Source organism: Lontra canadensis, unplaced genomic scaffold (genome assembly GCF_010015895.1).
Source record: "Lontra canadensis isolate GAN:19392208 unplaced genomic scaffold, GSC_riverotter_1.0 scaffold3, whole genome shotgun sequence".
Taxonomy (NCBI): Eukaryota; Metazoa; Chordata; class Mammalia; order Carnivora; family Mustelidae; genus Lontra; species Lontra canadensis.
This window is the reverse complement of record NW_022630997.1, coordinates 11,953,136-11,974,411: the sequence shown is the minus strand read 5'-3', so window position 1 is coordinate 11,974,411 and position 21,276 is coordinate 11,953,136. Positions and strand designations below refer to the sequence as shown.

Genomic DNA, 21,276 nt, shown 5'->3' with positions numbered 1-21,276 from the left:
TCCATGCAATCCATGCCCTAATACCCACCACCTGGTTCCCCCAACTTCCCACCCCCCGCCGCTTCAAACCCCTCAGATTGGTTTTCAGAGTCCATACAACTAGAACATCTTCAAGTGGGTTTCTCTCGACAACTTTTTCCCTTGACTGTAAGTGACATTTTCCACTTTTGTATGACTAGTAACTTTTTACTGTTCAAGGAATAAGATTATGTTACCTTCTTATGAAGATTTTTTTTCCCTCCAAATAGGCTATTAAAAAGTTACTAACCAATTACCTGGAGCTTGTGGAAGCTTAGCTTTGTACTCTATCAGCATGAGGCAGTTTAGATTTTCACTTAGGCTTCTAGAAAATTCCTTAGTTTTCATACATAGTCTTTATCCCTAAGGTGTGTTCCTTCTGTGTTTGAATGGAAGGCTTAAGGTATTTCTCTCTCGGTTGGACAGAGTTCAAACTATAAATTGTTTCCCTTTCAGGAAGCAGCAGCTGACACCCTGTTTTAGCCCTCTTCATCCTACAACTGTTTCTTGTACTGGTTCCTTAGTATTCAGGAATCAGCAAGTATTTGAGAGATGCTGAGGCTCCCACCACTGTGGCTTCTTCCAATCAGAAGCATCAACACAGTTATTAGCTTCTTTGGATGCCCCACACCCAAACCACTGACACCCTGACCTCAGGAAGAGGGGTCCACCCACACTGCACCACACGGATAGGGGTACGTTCTCAGGGGAAAACACAGCTCTTGCCCAGTTTGGCTCCCTTTTTTCATGAGCTAAATCTCCTTCAGTCTGCCAGTTGTTGATTGCTCTCCAATATCTTCCAGTAGTTTCTGTATGTTTGTTTTCCCTTCAGAGTTTATAATCATTATCTGCAGAAGAGCTAGTCCACTACAAGCTACTCCTCTAACACCCTAGGGCTCCTTCTCAAAAACAAACAAAACAACCCCCAAACTCTCTCTTGTACAAGTGCTGTTTCCTTTTTTAATTCAAATCAAGCCATGTTTGCAAGATGACACAACAACGATGATTACAAAATCAGTTGCTTGCTAATATTCTAGAACGCTTTTCATTCTTTCTGCATGTGTTCAAGGTGGATTCCAGGGTCACCTATAACAAAAAATGATAGAAAAAAAAGCAGACTAAGTGGTTAGAGCAAGGTCGTTTTAGGAGCCTCATCCTCCCTGCCTCTCACTGGATTAGAGAGGAGTATGGGAAGCTATCAATCTGCCATTTCTGTCCATGCTCGACGAATTTTTTTGTATTGTGTCAAATTAAGTCATCAGAGGAAGCAATGGGAAAGGCAGAAGTGGACCTTTATCTCACATGTCAACTTGGAAAAGCACTGTTAGTCTATAAAATGTGGGTCACACCATACCCATGATCACATGGGGCAAAGATCTAAAGTAGGAGTGGGTTTCAAGTTACTGTTTGTTCAGAGAGATACCAGAGGAAGAGCAGTATCCATATCTCAGCTAACAAAAAAGGTGGTGAATGAAAAATATACTATCTCTGCTTACTGCTGACTAATCTAATGCTACTTAGTCCTAACATAAAGCTAGAGAGTTGATAATTATGCCAACCTCTCGGCTCAACTTCTGTGTATCTAAGAAAATCTGTCTACTTCTGGAGAGAAACTAATTTCTAGGGAGCCACTGGGTTAAAAAGTGGGTAATGATTTTAATTTTTTTTTAAAGAATGCTTTGCAAGAGGGCATCCTTTTATGTGTAAAGTAGGACAGCTCCTAAGAAGCTTTTGACTGCTTTTCCAGAATTATATATTCTCGTGATGCCTAGGTACCAGTAGAGCAGGGAAAAATGCATTAATATTTAACACTGATATAGCAGTATAAATGCTTGCAATGCTCTACAATAAATAAAATCAGGTCTCAAAATGTGCCTTTTTAACACAATTGTAACATAGAAATATCTTCAGAGTTTGTAATAACCTCCCAAGGGAAAAATCTATAAGTCCCATCACGTAAAACTATAGTATACTGAGCGAAGTGGAGGAGACTATTCTATAAAACACAATCTTGCACTGATGAGACAAGGATCAAATGTCCCGAGGAGGGGCTTTTTTTCCCCCTCTAATTTAAATGATGTTAGAATATTGCAATGCATTCCCTAAAACTCCCCTTTAGGCTGTCTTTCACCCTTGGCAGTACCCTCATTCTGTCAAGTTCACTAACAGTAAGCAATAACCTTGACGTACGGAGAGTTAGCTCTCCCTCACTTCTTTACTACCCATCTGCAAGCCTCATCTACTCCTTGTCTCCATTCAGCAGGACGTTGCTGACACTTTAAAGCTCAACCATCATGCAGTTTCCCTAGTAGAGCCCCTCTCCATGATCCACCATGGAGATCCATCTCAGGGCAGAGGACTTTTCAAGTTGAACAACGAGTTCTGGGTATGCCTTCATTGAGACAATCCATTCTCAGAGCTTTTCTTCATATGCAGATCCTTACTTAGTTCAGCTTCACCGAAGTTGTTCTTAATATTAAGGGTCATGCATTGAATAGGTATAAAAAGGTTGCCTTGTAGAATATTCTCTTGTTATGAAGACACTTCTGAAATAGCACATAATTTCCTTTATAAGATCAGCTCAGAAGCAAGTAGTTGGGAGGAGACAGTCTCCTTAGGTCCCTTAAACCTAACATATCTTATCCAGTCAAGGCCTGACTAAAGCAAATGTCCATTCTACTCTGAAAATTGAAATCCTTCTCCCAGCTTGGGGAGTCCACTACATGCTACAAATTGCTCTTTCTTCAGAAGGAACACGGCAACCCATGTCACAGTGTATGGTCGCAAAACCACAGGGGCAAATGGAGACCAAATGGTTGTAATTAAGAAAAACAGGCCTGAAGGAAATCAGAGAGAACCTAAGTCTTTATTTGCTACTCTCCATTTCTATGTAAATCCTATTCATTTTGTGTGCACACATACAGGTAATGTAATAGGAATAGGACTACTTTTAAAAGTGTGAGTAAATGGATTCCTAAAAAAAAAAAAAAAAGACAAAACCACTAAAAACACAAAAATGATTATAATTCTATCAAGAGTTTATAATTTAAAGAGATTTATGGACACCTCTCTTAATTGAGGCAAATTACCACTCTGCAAAATGAATAACAACCTTTTAATTGGTGTTTTTCATTGTTGCAATTATTGACAAAATAAGTTTGCTTAAATAGAGTCTCATCCAGAGCCAGTGATTACTGGGGCTCAGTTCTTGTACAACCTGCTGAAAAGAAAGCTGCCACTTTTTCACCTGTTCAGTATTCCATGAGTCTAACTAATGTGACTTATGTTTAGCCATTTGTCAAATACCAGGTACAGCACAGAACTTTATGTTCCATTGCCTTTGACTTACGTTTTATATTTGACATGTAAGGCCCTTGGGATACAAGAGAGCTTTCCACCTAAACCAATGCCTACTCAGCATGTGCTCTAGAAGCAAGAGTGTTATTGCAGCTTTCTCGTTTCCTGGTTACAGGACTCAAATGGCTCAATAATTCTCCCCACAGTGATGTGTTTGACAAGCTGGATAGGAAGATGGCATCCCCATTCTGTCCTTTCCATTCCTCAAACATATGAAATCAAGACCTGAAACAGTGAGAACACGTTCAGCTGGGTTTAACAGGTGAGCTAGGCCAAAATGTTTGGAAGTGCACAGACCTTAATTGTAGTGGGCAATTCTAACTTGAAAATTGATTTTCTCAGAACAGATCTCTGTGTGAGTCCTCAACGTATGCCTGCCAGCTTTCCTGACAAAAGTACTTACGTCTTTGGAACAGAGTCAACAGAATCAAGGAAAGGTGAATCCATGATTTTCAGCCTTGAACATCACTAATAATTATCTGTCTTTGATTAAAAAATCATTACTCCAGGAGCAGAGCTGGATTTTAAATCCCAGGTAGGCTAAAGAACGTACTAGAAGCAGGGGAGGGGAAATGCACAGGGAGAAAGAGAATGGAAGAAGGAGCAAAAGAACAAGGCAGAGACGAGAAGGAAAAACGTGCAACTCAGGTTGCATGAAGTCATTTTTGCATTTTCCATTTGTAACTTCATTTTAAAAGTATGCAAACGTCTCATTAATTTCTACATTTAGAATCTGATTCTGATGGTAAAAGTAAATTAGTCTTTTGGGTCTTTTTATCTCCACTTCTACGAGTGACAGATCTGAAAGAGATGAAATATTTTATGCAATTAAATATCATGCGTTATAATGTGACTCAGTGTGAATACTGTCTCAAGAACTTAGTGTGAAGAAAGGCACAGGGAATAAAAAGGTGAAGACTGAGAAATCAACACGGGGTCACACTAGCTAGGCTGCTGGAAGCTTGCTTGTAATGTGCTTCTTGGTATGTCACTCAAGAACGACAGTCTGCATGGGCTTTAAACGCACAGGCATTGACAAAGGAGCCCTGCTTCTGTACAGGCTTCTCCAACATTCACGGCGCTCATCATGATAATGAGGAGCTGGAGTGGCCTTCTGTACAGGCTCAGACCAGGAAAAGAGAGGCTGATTTTGGACTCACTGGCAACAGTTTATAATAGAGTGAAAAGTATCATACATTTACATCCGTTTTTCCAAGATGGGAACACTATAAAGTGGTTTCTAATGATGTGTATCACAGACTCCTTTCCTAGGTTTTCCTGTCAACTCTAAGACCCCGCTTCTTTCTCACAGGGCTTTCACATCAGGCCAAGATGCTACTCCCTGGACCAAACTTCTAAGCATTTCTTCAGTTCCGCTGTCGGGCTGGCAACTCTTCCCATGCACGGGCGCTGGTAGCAGATGGCTCACGTGCTTTGGTTTGTGACACCAACTTCATGTGAAGCTCCACTGGGATTTTTGGTAACTAAAACCCTCAAAGCATCTCTCTTACTCTTTATCATGTCCATTTCACAGATGAGAACAGTGAGGCTCAGAGAAATAAAAGATCGATCAATGATATAAGGGAAATGATGGAGGCTGAACTTTGAATTAGAATGTTTGACTTTTAGAGGAGTGTGCAAGGTTTCTCTTTTTATTTTTTAAAAGATTTTATTCATGTATTTGAGGGAGAAAGAGAGAGCACAAGTGGGAGGAGTGACAGAGAGAGAGGGAGAGAGCTCAGCAGGGAGCTGAACTTGGGGCTTCATCCCAGGACCCTGAGATCATGGCAGACACTTAACCAACTGGGCCAAAGGCAGATGCTTAACTGACTGAGCCACCTGGGCACAACAAGATTTCCTTTTTTAAACAAATAATTTTTGAAGGCTAAAAACTAGATAATATTTTTGTTCATTCTGTAGCAAACACGAGAGCCAGTCTGGCATGGTATCCTGTCCCAGCATTCACAGTTGAAACTATCAGCACTTTATCTGAATGTGCTATCTATGCGGGGGAAAAAATGCTCTTTTCGAAGTTAATCACCCAGGTAAATTTTATTCATCCAAGGATGTGATATGAAGAAGGGGAAATAAGATATATAGAAGGGGAAATCAGAAACAACTATATTCTCAATTTGTGATTCTGATAAGAAAAAACAAACCTACTTTGTTATTAATATGGGCCTTTTAAAACTCTAATTAAATCTAATCCCAAGGAGTTTCAGGAAACCAGCATGATACTGAAATTCTTTTACCTACAGAATTGATTTTTTTTTTTTTTTGAGGTCAGCTCTTTACTCTTTATGGAAAATGACCACAGCATGACAACAATCCTTAGAAAATATGCTGAATGTCTTAAAAAATAGAACTCAGAAAAATAATATAATCAGGTATCCATTTCTCTACCAGTATGATACTATTCAGTATGTAATTCCATTCTAAGTAATCAGAGAATAAAAAAAATAGGATTATACCATATAAATAGCAAATAAAGATCACAGAGATACAGTTAGAGCAACTGACCCTACTTAAGCCAACAGATACTGTGGGAAAGGGTTCTGAAACCATTTTTTTAATGAAAATGGTACTGATTTAAATGGTGATTTTGATTTTAGTAGCTGATTAAAACTATTTTGGACAGAAATATATGCCACTGAGCTGCTTTTGCCCTGAAGTAAAAGTAATAGTTCAGATTCAATTTGAATTTTGTTGGCGAACATGCTATTTAGCATTATTTGAACGTGAAAATACTAGTAAAATCTGAACAACTCAGGATAAAGCATTCTGAAATGGTGCTGAATATTTCCGAGGAGAGGGATAAGATGAAGAGGCCGTAACTCATTGATTGCAATCTGGCTAAGAGTTGACACACACCCTAGAGAGGCAGGTACCGAAATGTGTTTTGCCTCCTCTCCATCCTTTGAACACAGAAAGCAAAGTAAACCAAGCACTCCATTTCATAAAAACCAAATGAAAACCTTGTCAACAGAATGACTATTGGTAATACCTGAGAGGAGGGATAAAATATATGTGGGACGGGTAGGTATTAGGGATTAAGCAGTGAGAGCAGAATCACAGAGACTAGAGAGCAGTTTTAGGAATCAATTAGGAATCTGAATTGGTACTGAATCCTGGAGTTACACATCTGTTGGTGGTGGTGTTTGGGATGGGGTCGGGAAAATGAATGGGATCCATTCAACAAGTTTTCTGCCACACTCTGGCAAGGATCACCACAGATGAGGTTAACGTTAGGTGATCCTCTAAGTTGGAAAGGTGTGTGGGGGGGTTGGGGGGACTGTGCAGATGTGAAATGTAGCCTTTGCTTTGCCAGATGAAATATATTAATAAAAGTTACCCAAAGGGTTGCTTTTCCAGAGTATTACGTTCTTTTCTTCTTAAGTTAGGACTACATAGGAAGTTGGGTGTGGACACGGTCCCAAAAACATTAGTCATGGTAGACGTAGTAGTACTTGTAGCCATATTGGTCACAGCAGCAGCAACAATGGTTAACAGTGCTCAAAAATCATTTTCCAAAAATGGCAAAATCACGATTCTCATATAGACAGAAAAAGAACATGGCTTAAAGATTTCTTTTACTCCTCATGAAGAAACCTGCTGGATGTTATAACCCGTGAAAGTGAAGTCCAAAAAAGCACCAATTTACATAGATTACAAGAATGTTGAAATGAATGTGCAAAATGCAGGCAAATCCCCTTTTGCAGGGCTGAGGTGTCAATGGACCTCCCCAGGTCAGGACAGAATTGGCTTGTCTGTCATCAAAAATCATTTTTGCATAGCTAGCACTTACCTACAATTTTAAAAACTATAAAACGGCTTTCATAAAATCAGAATTAGTTAACTACCAGAAGGGTGTGCTACAGACAACGTAAAGTTTTCTGCTGAGGTACAGATTTTTCACAAACACACACACACACACACACCTCTGAACTACCTGAACTAAAACTGGAAACACAGAATCCTCAAAAATCAGTGTGAATTCCACATTACACATTACACTCACATGCATAACTTCTTTCAGGCATTTCCCCATCCACCACCTGCCTTTTTTTGTATTAAGAAATCAGAAGCATATTGTTTTCAGAGCTACAATTTTCCCATTTGCAAATGAGGCATCCCAAAGATATAATAGCAGCCAGGCAATGCGGCGATCATTCTGGATGATTTGACCGGAGCATGTCACCTATATGATCTGATTAGTGCTGATACTCTGGGGAAATGATAGAGCCCAATTTTTAAAGAACTTAAACTCAATTTCTCTAACACTCAGAGAAACTTGCCCAGTGACTACAAGACAGTTATAAAGGAATATCTATGATATTTTCTAAAAATGAAAAACACATATAAATTTAAAATCGTAAGAGAAGCATATGGGACTCCATTTCCATTGCTATTTTTTTCTTGGATTTTTTTTCATTTAGGGAAAAGGAAAGAGTAGGAGGAATGCATAAAATCCCTTCCACATCCTTTTTTTCTTTATAAAGCTGCACCAGAATAGCCTGGTGCCTTTAAGGTGTTGAATACAGTATTGTGGCCACAAAAGCTGGTGCCACGTAAGTTAATCTTCTGATTCTCCTGTTCGCAGGAATTTTAAGTACGCCGAGGGCAAGAACTATGCATTGCTTACCTTGCTACTCAACATAGTGCCTGGCACACAGTAGGTGGGTTATAAATGGTTGGTGAACTCAGCCTTCACCTTGTTCTGCCTTCATCCTGAGCTCCCACTGTGTGGATACCCTCACCTCTGCTCCGTAGTCCTGTCCTGACTGTCACTGCTTCTGAATTTCTGATTCATTTTCCCACGCTTGCAGCTTTGCCATGTTCTCAGAACTTCCCTGCTGGCACAAATTCTCTGAATCTGACCCGGTGCTTTGCTCTTTGAATATAGATAGACTACACTATCAGAGATAGGCTGACAGAAAGCAATCCCCAGCCCCCGGTAACGTAACTATCCCCATTCATCTCATGTCCAAGCACTTGACGCTCATGCAAACAGGGGACTGTTCCAAGTCCTCTGAAAAAAATGATAACAAACACAGAGAGATTTCCCTGATTCACAAAACCTCCCAAAGGGCATCAAAAGTTAGAGAAATGTGTGCTACTCAACTAAGGGTTTTTCCTAAATGTCTACATAAAAGCTCAAGAATATGATTTGGCCATTTTTGCAATTAAAAAAAAAAAACTTGAAACAAATGTGAAAACGTGCTTCTACTTGGTGAACCTCTTAGCTGTCCACTTCCCTTGTTTGTAGCTGCGTGGGTGGGGCAAGGAGAGAGAAAGGATTCTGCACTGGAGACCATTTATTCTGGTCGCTTCTAAGAGATTCAGCAGATACTTACACTGTCTGCTTTTAATTTAGAAGACTTCCCCTGAATGCAACCTATGAGCAGCCTTGCAAATGTAAGAACAAATGTAAGAACAGAAGCCCAGTACACAAAACCTCCCTGTGGTGACCATGTCGAGCCCCACAACTTCACCAGCACATTCTAACACACGCATGCACGCATGTTCACAGCCATGGCCTTCACACAACTTGTCAGTCTTCTATTCAAATATGCCTGAGCCAAGGAGCCTAGAACTTTCTGGTGCCAAGTGACAGTTACAAGCAGCAGCTCAGGATGTGAAGAGCCATGCCTCTGGAGTGTTAGCTTAACTGCAGGCTGGCCTGGTTACCTGAACGACCGGGCTCATTCACGCTGGCCTTTCTTATCATCAGGATTCCCAACCTCTGGCTTCTTTCATGTCTTTAATGTTCAATTAAGAAACACATTTTGTTTTTGCAAGACCGGAGTAGGGGTGAGATAAAGGAGCGATAGAGCACAATTTCATCTCAGACTTTTCATCTTTTATTTTTAAAAGTGCACTTTAATATGACAGCCAGTCTTAAACTACTTTTAAAGGCTGATAACTCGACCTGGAATAAAAATAAGCTGTATTAGATACTTCTAGATACAATGTTAAAGTGAAACGGCCATTATCTTTTTTACATTAAGAGAAGGGCAGAATGCCATCCCCTTTCATTTCTCCAGTAAATCAAATTGAATTATTCATTAGCACTGAATGTTTCCAAATTCCCTCCCTCTACACACATAGCATTACCTCATTTTAAACAAGGAGTGGTTTCATTGCTTTTAAAAATAACCTCTCTGATACATTGAGTTCCTAAAGTTTCGGACTTGGCAAAAATTAATTTCTGTGGTTAGTAAAGCTAATGGTCTCCAGAGTAGAATCAGACTATAAAGGCAATAAACAAGTAATTAAAAGTAGCTCCTCGTATTGTTTCTCAGTTCTCCCATTTGTCACTAACTATACACCTTCAATGCAAATAATTCCTGGGATCTGAGGTTGGCAAGGAATGACTCGAAGTAAAATCTTAAGAAATAACCAGTAATAAAACTTCATTTGGTCAAACGAATGCAGGTCCTTCAAATGCCTTCCCAAAAGCCCGAGTCAAAGGATAGCTTTAGATTTATACTCTGAAGGTTTAATAGAAACACATGGATAATGCCCAGCTCCTTCAGACTATGAAATATACACTTACATACAAACATACACACACACATACACATACCCTATCAAACAGACACACATACCCCATCATACACACACAGGCTTCCCCACATATACTCCAGCACACAAACACACCATCAAATACACATGTACTGCCAAACATACACAGGCACACCACCATCACCACCAAAACCCACAGTGATACACACTCCTCCCCACACACATCCCATCATACACACTGATACACGCACACATAGACAAAGAGACTGACGTCGTTTTCCCTCTCTAACATCAGATCTCCAGGCACAAGGATCTGTATTTCATCTGGGATCCCATCTCTGGTCTTCTACTGTGATCGTTTTGCATCTGCTATGTCCTGTTTCATTAACAGGAGCTCATCACAGCCACATCAAAATCTGAAGATGCATTGTTTCTATTACCATTTATAGCACCATTTGTTTCATTTAAGAAAATGTGCTTAGTCCCTGGCCTTAAATTGCACAGCAGAAACGGGATTCTGGAGTTCAGGGTACATATTTATTCTCCCATCTCTTCACTTTGTCAGGAGCGAAATCACTTTGACTTGACTTTAAGACAAACTGTTTCCATTTGCACCAGCAGAAGCCCAGCTCTTTCGAACAATAACTTAGCTTCAGGGACTTCTGAGCCATTCTTATTTCCAGATCGGGCAGTGGCCTCCAGAACACACCCCCTTAATTCAGGCCTTGCAAATTCAGCCAAGGGCTGAGCTTCAATTTTACTTATGCATAATGAAAATGGGATTTCTCAAGTGTAACAATGGGGGAAATTGCATTATCTTAACCGCTGACACCAGAATTCCTCTTGGAATTGGATCCTGGGGTTTTTTGTTTTGTTTGGTTTTCTGTTTTGCTCTCTTTGTTTTGGAAGACAATCTCAGCAGATGATGGCTGGTGGGGACATTTGGAGTTACAGGGAGCAAACTAGAAAGGGGTAGGTGAGGAGGAAAGAGGCGTGCAGAAGGAAGAAAGAAATCAAACCCAAGTCATGGTGGGAAACCTCTACTCCTGGGTCCTTCCTTTCCCTTCTCTCCCTGCCAAATCTTCAGAGAAGTCCACAAAACTCACAAGGATTTGAAATTGCTGTTTTCTGTTGTTACTATAAAAGCCAGAGCTAGATTTTATTTTACTTTGGGTGGTGCACACCCAGGAAGTGGATGCCAAAGTGGTCCTGGGAACATCTACCTTTCTCCCTGAATTTGCAAAACCCTCAGGGAGATCATTAACTGCAGGAGTCAATTTTACCTCAAAACTTGAATCTCAGCGGGGCACCTGGGTGTCCCAGTTGGTTAAGGGCCTGACTCTTGCTTGGTTTTGGCTCAGGTTGGGATACAAGGGTTGTGAGATCGAGCCCCATGTTGGGCTCCACCCTGTGTCTGGATTCTGCTTAAGACTCTCTCTCCCTCTCCCTCTGCCACTCTCTCCCTCTCTAAATCAACCAATCTTTAAAAATTTGAATTTCAGTAAGCCTAAAGATAATATCTACCTTACCCAACATGAGTGTTTAAATTATACAGTTATTATTGAGCAAATAGGTACAAATTAATAAACGATACTCAAATTTTAAAACATTATTCTCGGTACTTTGTTTGCTTCAGGGGAACCATGGAATGAATGACACAGTCCCAGTCCTCAAGGGGTTTACAACCTGGGGGGGGGGGGGCACAAGATCTGGACATAAGTAATTATACAGATCTTCTTCAACTTATGATGGGATTATGTCCCAGTAAATCCACTGTAAATTGAAAATATCCTAAATCAATAATGCATTTAGTAGACCTAACTTACCAAACATCATAGCTTAGTCTCACCTACCTTAAATGGGCTCAGAATACTGACAGCCTCAGTTAGGGAGAATCACCCAACACAAACCTGTTTTATTATAAGTACTGAATGCCTCATTTAACTTACTGAATACTGTACTGCGAGTGAGGGACACATGGCTGTACAGACAGAGAACGGTGGCAGGTGTCCGGGTTGTTCACCCTGGTGAACACATGGCTGACAGACCTGTGGCTGCCTCACCCGGCATCACCAACAAGGACCCTACCATGCATTGCTGGCGGTGGGAAAGAGCCAAATTCCAAATTCCAAGTATAGTTTCTTCTGAATGTGTATCAAGGGCTCACATCATGTTGAAAAATCATAACTTTGGGACAGAATTTAAGAGGCAGAATAAGAAGCCCAGAGGGAACAGGAATCCAGGAGAAGCATCAATGCCACTTTGGGGGAAGGTAGAAAAGGAAGATGTCAGTGAATAAGAAAGAGGATGGCGTTTGTATGGACAAAAATAGTGGGAAGTGGGGGAGAGGTTATTTGATTAGAGTTTCTTCTGTCATAATCTCAACATCCTTCTCATTACCTTTAAAGGTGGTAAAAACGTCTTATCTCTCTAAAGGTAAGTCATTCGGGAGTGACTGGCTCATTGTCTTGAACATAGCAGTTCCTTAAAATTAATGTTGGATTGAAGCCTGGGCTGAGGCTGATCATGGATATAAGCAGAGATGCAGAAAGGAGTAACGCGTAGATAAGAAATTTCACAAGTCTCGTGTGTCTGGGATTTCAGATGCGTGAGGGGGAAAAGTGCAAGAAAACTGAGGTTGTGTAGACCGGGGCCAAATGTGGAGGTGTCTAAGAGCAATTTCATTGTTTTTTTAGGAAATGGGGAGTGTGGTGGAGGCTTCTGGGAGAGGGAAGTACAACACAGAGCACATTTCAGACCACTGGACGCCACTTCAGTAATCTACATAAAGGCAAAGCCATGGAGGGTCAAGCTGGGGTTGGGGTAATAGGTTCGAGATGGAGTTTGGCTGGTTATAAGCTGGTGCTGGCTTCAGGTCAGCTTAACGACTGTGTGGCCTGGCTGAGACAGTTAAATTTTGATTGGAAAGATTTCACGTCAAACTGTTATTAGTGGTTATATTTGAGACTTGACTTGAAAGAAAAGGTCTTTATCAACCTTGTTCCTCATATAATTTATTTTCCTTTGACTTCTTAGAGTGGTAATGCATCACTTTTATGATTTTGAAGGAAAAAGTTCCAAGAATACAGAAATTTTTAAAAAGGAGTTATACACCAAATGAACCCAGCAAAGCCCACTGGATTTGTATACCCTATTAGGAAAAAGAATGGCCCTGAGCAAATTAAAAATCATCTTTATCTCATCATTAAAGCAGGCCCAGGAGCATCACCACAAAAGGTGTTAGGCTACTAGTTTGTGGTTTTGAATATAGCCTCAGGTAATAAAGCCGTGTTTCAATTTAAAATGTTACATTTTTCATGCTTCTCATTAAGCCAAACTAATATCTCCCTCGATAATTCTGAATTAGTAAAGTCAGACTATATTGGAACTAAAAAATAATTATGGAGCAAGTGAACCTTCCCAATTTCCTTTAATTACTCTGTCAGACCTGGGCCCTGGGAAGCTCTTACCTGAGACTAATTTAGGAAGCCTTGAGAAACAGACACTCTTTGGGGCTACTGTATGTTCTGCCTTCTTCCCTGGTTGCAACTCCTTCCAGCCCACAGAACACAGGCTGAAGCAAATACTGTAGCTAATGAGTCCTCATTTCTATAGCTACAAAAACCTGGGAGAATTTAAGAAAACCCAGTATAACTTTCCTGAATATGTGAGATCACTTGAATTGTACGTATACGGGAGGTCCTACACAGAACTAAGATAATTATGTCTAGCAAATCCAGGCTACGTTCTGTACAAAGAAACTCATCTGTATCTATCAGGAGCTCAACAAGTAGGTTTCACTATATTCTCTTCATAACTTAATACAGCGGACTTTCAATCCTAGAAGAAATAACATGGGTTATTTTTAAACAAAAGTGTAAAGAAGGGTTCCACATGGCTTCTGTCCTGTCCCACTATCTGCTGACATGCATCCTTCCATGTGGCAGCTGTCAGGGAGACTCCGTTAGGGGGCTGGCACTCTGAAGGAAATCAGAGTAGGGTTATATTGCTCAGCCCACCCATTACTACGAGAAGTTGTTCTACAAGAGGTACGTATGTGCGTAAATAAAATATGTAACCTTCGCATTCTTTTAATGGAGTAACAGTATAAGAACACATTGCTTTGTAAAGCTAAAGTAGAGATATAAATATTTTTTGATTACCTACCTATTAATAAATCTGTTTCCTTAATCTACTATTAATCATTTAAATAAATATCTAAGGGGGAATATTAGGTCCAATGCCCTCTTGGTGTCTTTTCCACGCATTAGATGCTAGCTAACAAAAACGTGCCATCACAGTGCGCGGCACTCCTCAGGGTCACAGACATGATCTGCAGCATCTGCATAATGCCGGATGGAGCTTCTGGCCAGTGAGGAGGATGGCCAGCTGGGAGGGAGGCTGTGAAGGATGGAGGCCATATCACAGAGAAGGTCCCACCTGCAGCTCAGGACCACTGTGCCTCTCATTATGTAATTAATATGGCCCTGAATATTTGAGAAGGAGGAAGGTAAGGGAGAGGGAGGAGGGCTGAGGTTGAATGAAGAGGGAGGAAGGTAGGGAGGGAAATACAACTACAGAAACTCACAATTAAAAGGCAACCCATGTAACTGTAGCTAGTAATTCCATATTGTGTAACTGGAAAGATGCTAAGAGTAGATCTCAAGCATTCTCACCACATACACACAAAGAATTAACTGTATGAGGTGACGGATATGTAAATTATTTTGATCTTGGAAACCATTCCACCATATTTATGTATATCAAATCATCACACTGTAGACTTTAATATATACACTTATATTTGTCAAAAAAGGAAGGAATATGATTCAATTATATCTTCTATTCCTTAATCTATTTTAAATGTATAATTTACCAGTAAGTTTCCATTATAAATGCATACACAAACATTTCACCTTAATCTCCATAGTGTGTTTTACTGTATAAATAAACATTAATGTCTTTACCTAGTTTAAAAAAAAGTGTCACTAAATGATTTACCTGGTGATACTTTCGATACCATCGTATTTTATAGGACACTGCAAGCTTTGTGCCGTGACAATATCATAGCCAATGAGGTTTATTCAAGGCGCGATTATTGCTAATTGAAAAAGTAAAAGTTAACAAAGAGAGTCCCAAAACCTCCCCCCAAGATAAATAAATTTTTTTTTTTAAAAACCCAGGCCAGGGCACCTGGGTGGCTCAGTTGGTTGAGCGACTGCCTTCAGCTCAGGTCATGATCCCGGATTTCCGGGATCAAGTCCCACATCGGGCTCCCAGCTCCTTGGGGAGTCTGCTTCTCCCTCTGACCTTCTCCTCTCTCATGCTCTCTCTCACTCATTCTCTCTCAATAAATAAAATCTTAAAAACAAAACAAAACAAAACAAAACAAAACAAAAAACCCAGGCCATATTCTTTTTTAAAGCTAAGAATCCTACTGTTCCTGTGTGTAATAAATTCCCATATACAAGCTTGGATTTTTAAACAGGCCACAACAATCATTCTCCAGTTTCCTTCTTTGGTTAATTCTTAATTATTCTTCATAATTCAGTTCAAGTGTCTGCTTTTCTGGGAAGTTCCCCTTAGATTCCTCCTCTACAGGTCCCTACTTCAGGTTACAGGCAGGGTAGATAAAAATGTGGAATACATCTCCCCCATTGTAGTTGAGGCATTTGTAAGAGAGGGAATCAATAAACCCCCAAAAGTATGCTGGTGTGAGTGTGTGTGTGTGTGTGTGTGTGTGTGTGGGTGGGTGAGAGAGAGAGAGAGAGAGAGAGAGAAAGAGAGAGAGAGAGAGAAAGTGATACTTCCAAACATGTGGAATGTAGACTGTGTCTACACATACAAAAAAAATTCTATAATGTTCATGGATGTCACTAAAAAAAATCATAGATTCAGTGAACAAGCAAATAGCTGAAACTTGGTCAAAGACAGGCATATAAATATAAATATAAAATTTTGCCACAGCATCATTTACAACAGAAAAAAAAAAGGTGAACACCATACTACCTTTGAAAATAGAGGATGATTACATTATAGAAATTTCATATAATAATAATTTATGGCAGAAATTATGATATTTGAAAGGTATTTCATGAATAAAGGCTGAGTAAAGAATCTTAACTGAAATATATAGACATTTAAAAACTGCTTAAGTATTATGATCCCCAAATTGTACTTTCTCTCTTTTTTTTCTCTATGACTACATGTATATACCTACCTATATATGACTTCATATAATGTATACTGACATGGTTATTTCTTGCTGGAATGCTCAGTAATTTTTTGGTATTTTTTTTTCCTTTTTGTACTTTTCTGTCCCTTATGTATTTCCTACAATAAAAATAGCTTGCTGTGGTAATCAGAGAAAAAATGTTAATGAAGTAAGATCATACAATAAAGAAAACGGCAAAATAGGCATATGATCCTGAGGTATCTTCTGACACTGAACCTAAAGGAAGCTACAGGTCCCCTTTCTCTCTCTCCGTTAATACCTAATAACAATTGCCTGGGTGAAGACTTGAATTAGTCAGAATCAATAAATATTCCAGCTTACATACTATTGTGATTGAAAATTCTACCCATTGTCCATTCTTGATTTTGTGGTAATTAGTTTTTGGCTGGGGTGTGTAACCTCACGCTGGATCTGGGGCCCCCTTCGTAAGTCCCTAACACATGGCAGATGTTAGAATACATATCATGGAGAGTCTGAATTACTTAACTTCTGTATCTGCTATTAGGTTTGCAGTTTACTGAACACGGTGAACTTTCAGTCATGCACTCAACACTCATACTTACTGACGACTTACCCCACAGACCCTGTTCTAGGTCCTGGTGATAGACCGGTGGGTGGGAAAGAGACAGGGAAGTCTACCTTACGTCCTTCTGTCTCTGTATCCCAGCTCACCCTGTCCTTAACACCTAATATTCAATAGGCATTTGTTAAATGAATGAATAAATAAATTAAAATATGTTAAATCAGAGCAAGAAAAGAATCAACAGCACTACACAATGGAGAAACTGAGGAAGCCCAAGAGGGTAACAAGGAGAGCTCAGAAGAATATCTTTGCAGAAAGAGAAAGAAATCAACTTTGAAAGAAGAATACAAGAAAATGTTTCAAATTATGTTCCATAGAATCCTAGATCCTTCTACCAGCCTCAATCTTTTTAGAACTACATTTTCAGTATTCTTACTGATTGTGATTAAAAACCAAATGTGCCTACTCAAATTTGTTCTTTACCAAATACCAACATTCCATAGGAAATCAAAGTTGTTCGTTTTTCCTCCAGGTTAGGCCATTTACCTGTGATACCCTCAGTCTAAAACATCTCCTCTAATCCCTGTGTAATTATTTGGAATTTCTTGTAAAGATTCATTGACTCTCAAGGTGGTAACTCTGTGTGGTGATTAGATATGGTCACAAAGTCCTTGACACTGCCGCCAAGAAGGAGGAGAATGCTTGGCTCATCCCTGAGAATCTGGGTAGGCCTCTGACAGCTCTGAAGAAAACAGAATGTAGCAGAAGGGACACTGTGCCATCTTCCAGAGTGGGCCTTAACAAGCTGTCAGCTTCCATTTCCTGTCTCCTGAAACACTCTCTGGAAACTCAGCCTGCATGCTAAGAGGAAGCCCAAGAAACCCCACAGAGAGGTCCCAATGAAGGTCGGCCCCTGGCTGAGCTCCCAGACAACAGCCATCACTGTCGTGTCATGGCATGCATGTGAGCCATCCCGAAGAGCAATTCTCCAGGCCCGGTTAGATCTCACCAGCTGGTACTGCACGGCAATGACACTGCTAGGCCATGCCCAAATCACAGATCCATAACCAAAACACGTATGTTGGGGTTTTAGGCCATAATGTTCTGGAGTAGTTAGTCACTCTGAAATGGCTAAGTGGAATATTCTACAAGACTCTTTAAAAAAAGATTGAAAACATCAGACCTGTGCCGGTCCATTACATAGGAGTATACTAAAGCAAATGAACTATTCTCTGTGCTGAGCACCATTCAAGGCTCAGGCCCTTGTCATGACTGTCTGATACGTGTGCGATTGACTCGGGAACAGCATAGGGTTGGGGCGCTGATCCCCAAGCAGTCAAAAAATCCATGTATAACTTATGATTCCCCAAAACTAAGCCACCAACAGCCAACTAATGACCGGAAGCCTTACCGATAGCAAAAACAGTTGATGAACACACATATGTTATATATATTAAATACTGTATTTTTTAAAAAGTTATTTATTTATTTATTTATCAGAGAGAGACAGCAAACACACAGGCACATGCATAAGCAGGGAGAGAGACAGAGGGAGAGAGAAAGGGAGAAGCAGACCCTCTGCTGAGCAGAGAACCCTGATGTGGGGCTCGATCTCACTGGGATCACGGCCTGAGCTGAAGGCAGATGCTTAACGGAATGAGCCACCCAGGCTCCCTTTAAAAAGTGTCTTCTTACAATAAAGTAAACTAGAGAAAAAATGTCATTAAGAAAATCATAAGAAACAGAAAATACACATACAGTACCATACGGCAAAAATTCCCAATAGAAGTGGACCCATGCAGTTCGAACCCCTGCTCCACAAGGGTCAGCTATCCACCATAACATATTCCTATAGGATTTCAGTGCTTATTTAAGTTTAGGTCTTCTTATGACAACAGCTATAAAATTTTTGTATGTTGTATAAATTTCAAGAGCATTTTATTTAGTTACTGAAGGTTAAAGAATTCTATTAGAAATATATCATGACATTTATGGATAATTTTTTTAATTAGAATAGAGTGCAATGACATTGATCAGTTTCAGAATGTGACAGTGATTTATACTAACATCATATGATTCTTCAATGAGCCCCAATGACAACTTCAATAGTACATAAAGTAGTGGTGTCCCCAATATTTCATAGTCACTCATAAAAAGATAGTACAAGAAGCATTTGTCATTGGTTTCACTTTTTAAGGTGATAGAATTCCCAACCCTCAATGTAATTTATGCAGTGCAATTTTGTGTTTCAGTGTTTCAGCCAAGTCACAAGGTCATTTTTACACAAAATACAAAAGTACATCCTCGAATCTCTCAGGCCCTATTAGCCACGTATATGCTATAAAGAGATGAATGTAAAAAAGAAATCAGACATGATGAAAACACAGTTGTGGCACTGTCCAAAATAAATTACTTCATCACATGGAAAGGAGGTGTGTCCACAACAGACAACGAGTGTATCAATCCCTGACCGTGACACTGCAGTCTGCAGTCTAAGGAAACAGATCATGTTAAAAAACACAGTCAGACAGTATTTGACAACAGAGTACGGAGAGGGAGCTGAAAAAGTGAATTCCACATATCAGATGAATCTGCGCGAGGTCAGGTTATATGGGATCATGAGAATCCAACTGTAAATAAAACTGGTTATGGTACACCTGTCTCCATCTTGCATATTTAGCTAAGTGGTGAACAGGTAAGTAGATATCTGGGAAGATTTGTTATTTGATTATTCTGTTTATACAACAGAAACTTGAGGGTCTGGATCAGTTTTAGTTTTTAATTTTTTTTTTTTTTGTTAAGAGAAAGAGAAAAAGAGCAAGCTTGAGTGGGGGAGGGGAGCAGAGGAAGAAAGAGAATCTTAAGCAGACTCCACACCCAGCATGGAGCCCAATGGGGCTCAATCTCATGAACCTGAGATCATGACCTGATCTGAAATCAAGAGTCAGACACTTAGCTAAATGAGCACCCAGGCGCCCTTGGATCAGATTTTTAAACATGCAATCCAGTATGGCAGAAATGTAACTACAACTGTAGAGATACTGAGAAAACAACAGGAAAATCTGTAGAATATCTTGGCCCTTGCAAAAGCTATTCCCCTAGTATGTTCACATAGCCTCTGTATCTCGCATGGGCTAACATCACTTTCTAAAATGTTGTCTTCTAGCAAAACTCTGTTGGATAATGTACTGTATACTTTTCACTAAATCAAATACATTTAGGCAGTGAGCTCCAACTTTCATTTTTCACTGGAGTTCTTCAGCTCTTCTGATGGAGGCAAGGTACAAGTATGAATATATCAAGTGAGACAAGAAATCACTAATTTTTTGTTGTTTCTCTCGAACGTAGAATATGGGTGCAATAAGATTCTTGTGAATCTTTTGAAGTTTTTAGTAAGTAGAACACGCTAAGTTTGGCAATGCAGGGTATAACGTTTTTTGAGCTTACAAACTATGGACGAAGGGCTTAGAGGGAAATGGAAATGTAAAGTTTGTGGTCAGCATGCAAAGCAAAATAAAATTTCCTATTTTAAAGTGTTGAGTCACAGAGAAAGTCACCAAAATATGCACAGTTAAAAAATGACTGAAAATATCACCACCTCAAAATACACAATATGGTATTTTGCAAAACACAAAAAATTTTTAAGCTCACTGAGGAACCTATTTTTTTTTTTACTTCCTTTAAGTTGGATTTTATTTATTGGAGATGTAAATAACTATTAAATGACAGCAGTGATTCAAGACATTCAGTGGATTCAACTAGGAAGAAGACAGGAGGAAAACTCACATTTCGAGATTGAGTTTGCGCTATTGAAAAATTCGTACGACATGTTAACTCCTTAACTGTGTGGGCTAGTGCATTCTCACTTCTGGAAAACTGCACTAGCGTCAACAACCACAGCATCGAGGATATTTCCAAAAGCAGTAATAACCATTCGTAACATTTGTTTTCAAATTTTTGCTCATCAAAATAACCTTGATGTTTGAAGTGGCAGATTTTATTAGCGCATGTAAATCTGAACTTCTAAATTAGTTCATCGAAATACTATTTCAATTTTTTGATAGGACGGCGCGCGGGAGATCTCACAAAAAGTTTCATTTATAGGGGCGCCTGGGTGGCTCAGTGGCTTACAGCCTCTGCCTTCGGCTCAGGTCATGATCCCGGGGTCCTGGGATCGAGCCCCGCAACGGGCTCTCTGCTCGGCAGGGAGCCTGCTTCCTCCTCTCTCTCTGCCTGCCTCTCTGCCTACTTGTGATCTCTGTCTGTCAAATAAATAAATAAAATCTTAAAAAAAAAAAAAAGTTTTGTTTATAAAATGGGTTCCCAGCTAAAGAAGTCCGAAAATCCGCCAAGCCAGAAACATTTCAAACAGCATCTCTGCAGGACAGAATATAAAAGAAAACTCCAGCCTTACTTGGTCATGCTCCACTGATCTGAGACCTAGTTACCTGCTCGCAAGGCAGACTATCCCCGCCGCCCCCCCAGCTTTCTTTGAATGACGCTTGAAAAAGAAAATGCCATTCAGTTACACATGCTGCGTTGATGAACATTCACCACTCGGCTCATCTTTCCGGCAGATGTGTTTATCCACAGCTCTGGGATGTCAAGTATTGTGGCG

At 39.9% G+C, this 21,276-nt stretch overlaps 1 protein-coding gene and 1 non-coding gene across 5 annotated transcripts in view; one reads left to right on the top strand and one right to left on the bottom strand.

The window, feature by feature from the left end:
- SORCS1 (sortilin related VPS10 domain containing receptor 1) overlaps positions 1-21,276 on the bottom strand; it is a 497,774-nt gene that overhangs the window by 338,324 nt on the left and 138,174 nt on the right. The gene's annotated exons all lie outside the window — the stretch shown is intronic.
- LOC116858593 lies at positions 14,945-15,078 on the top strand. The gene has a single exon (XR_004380945.1). It is a non-coding gene; the product is annotated as a U4 spliceosomal RNA (small nuclear RNA).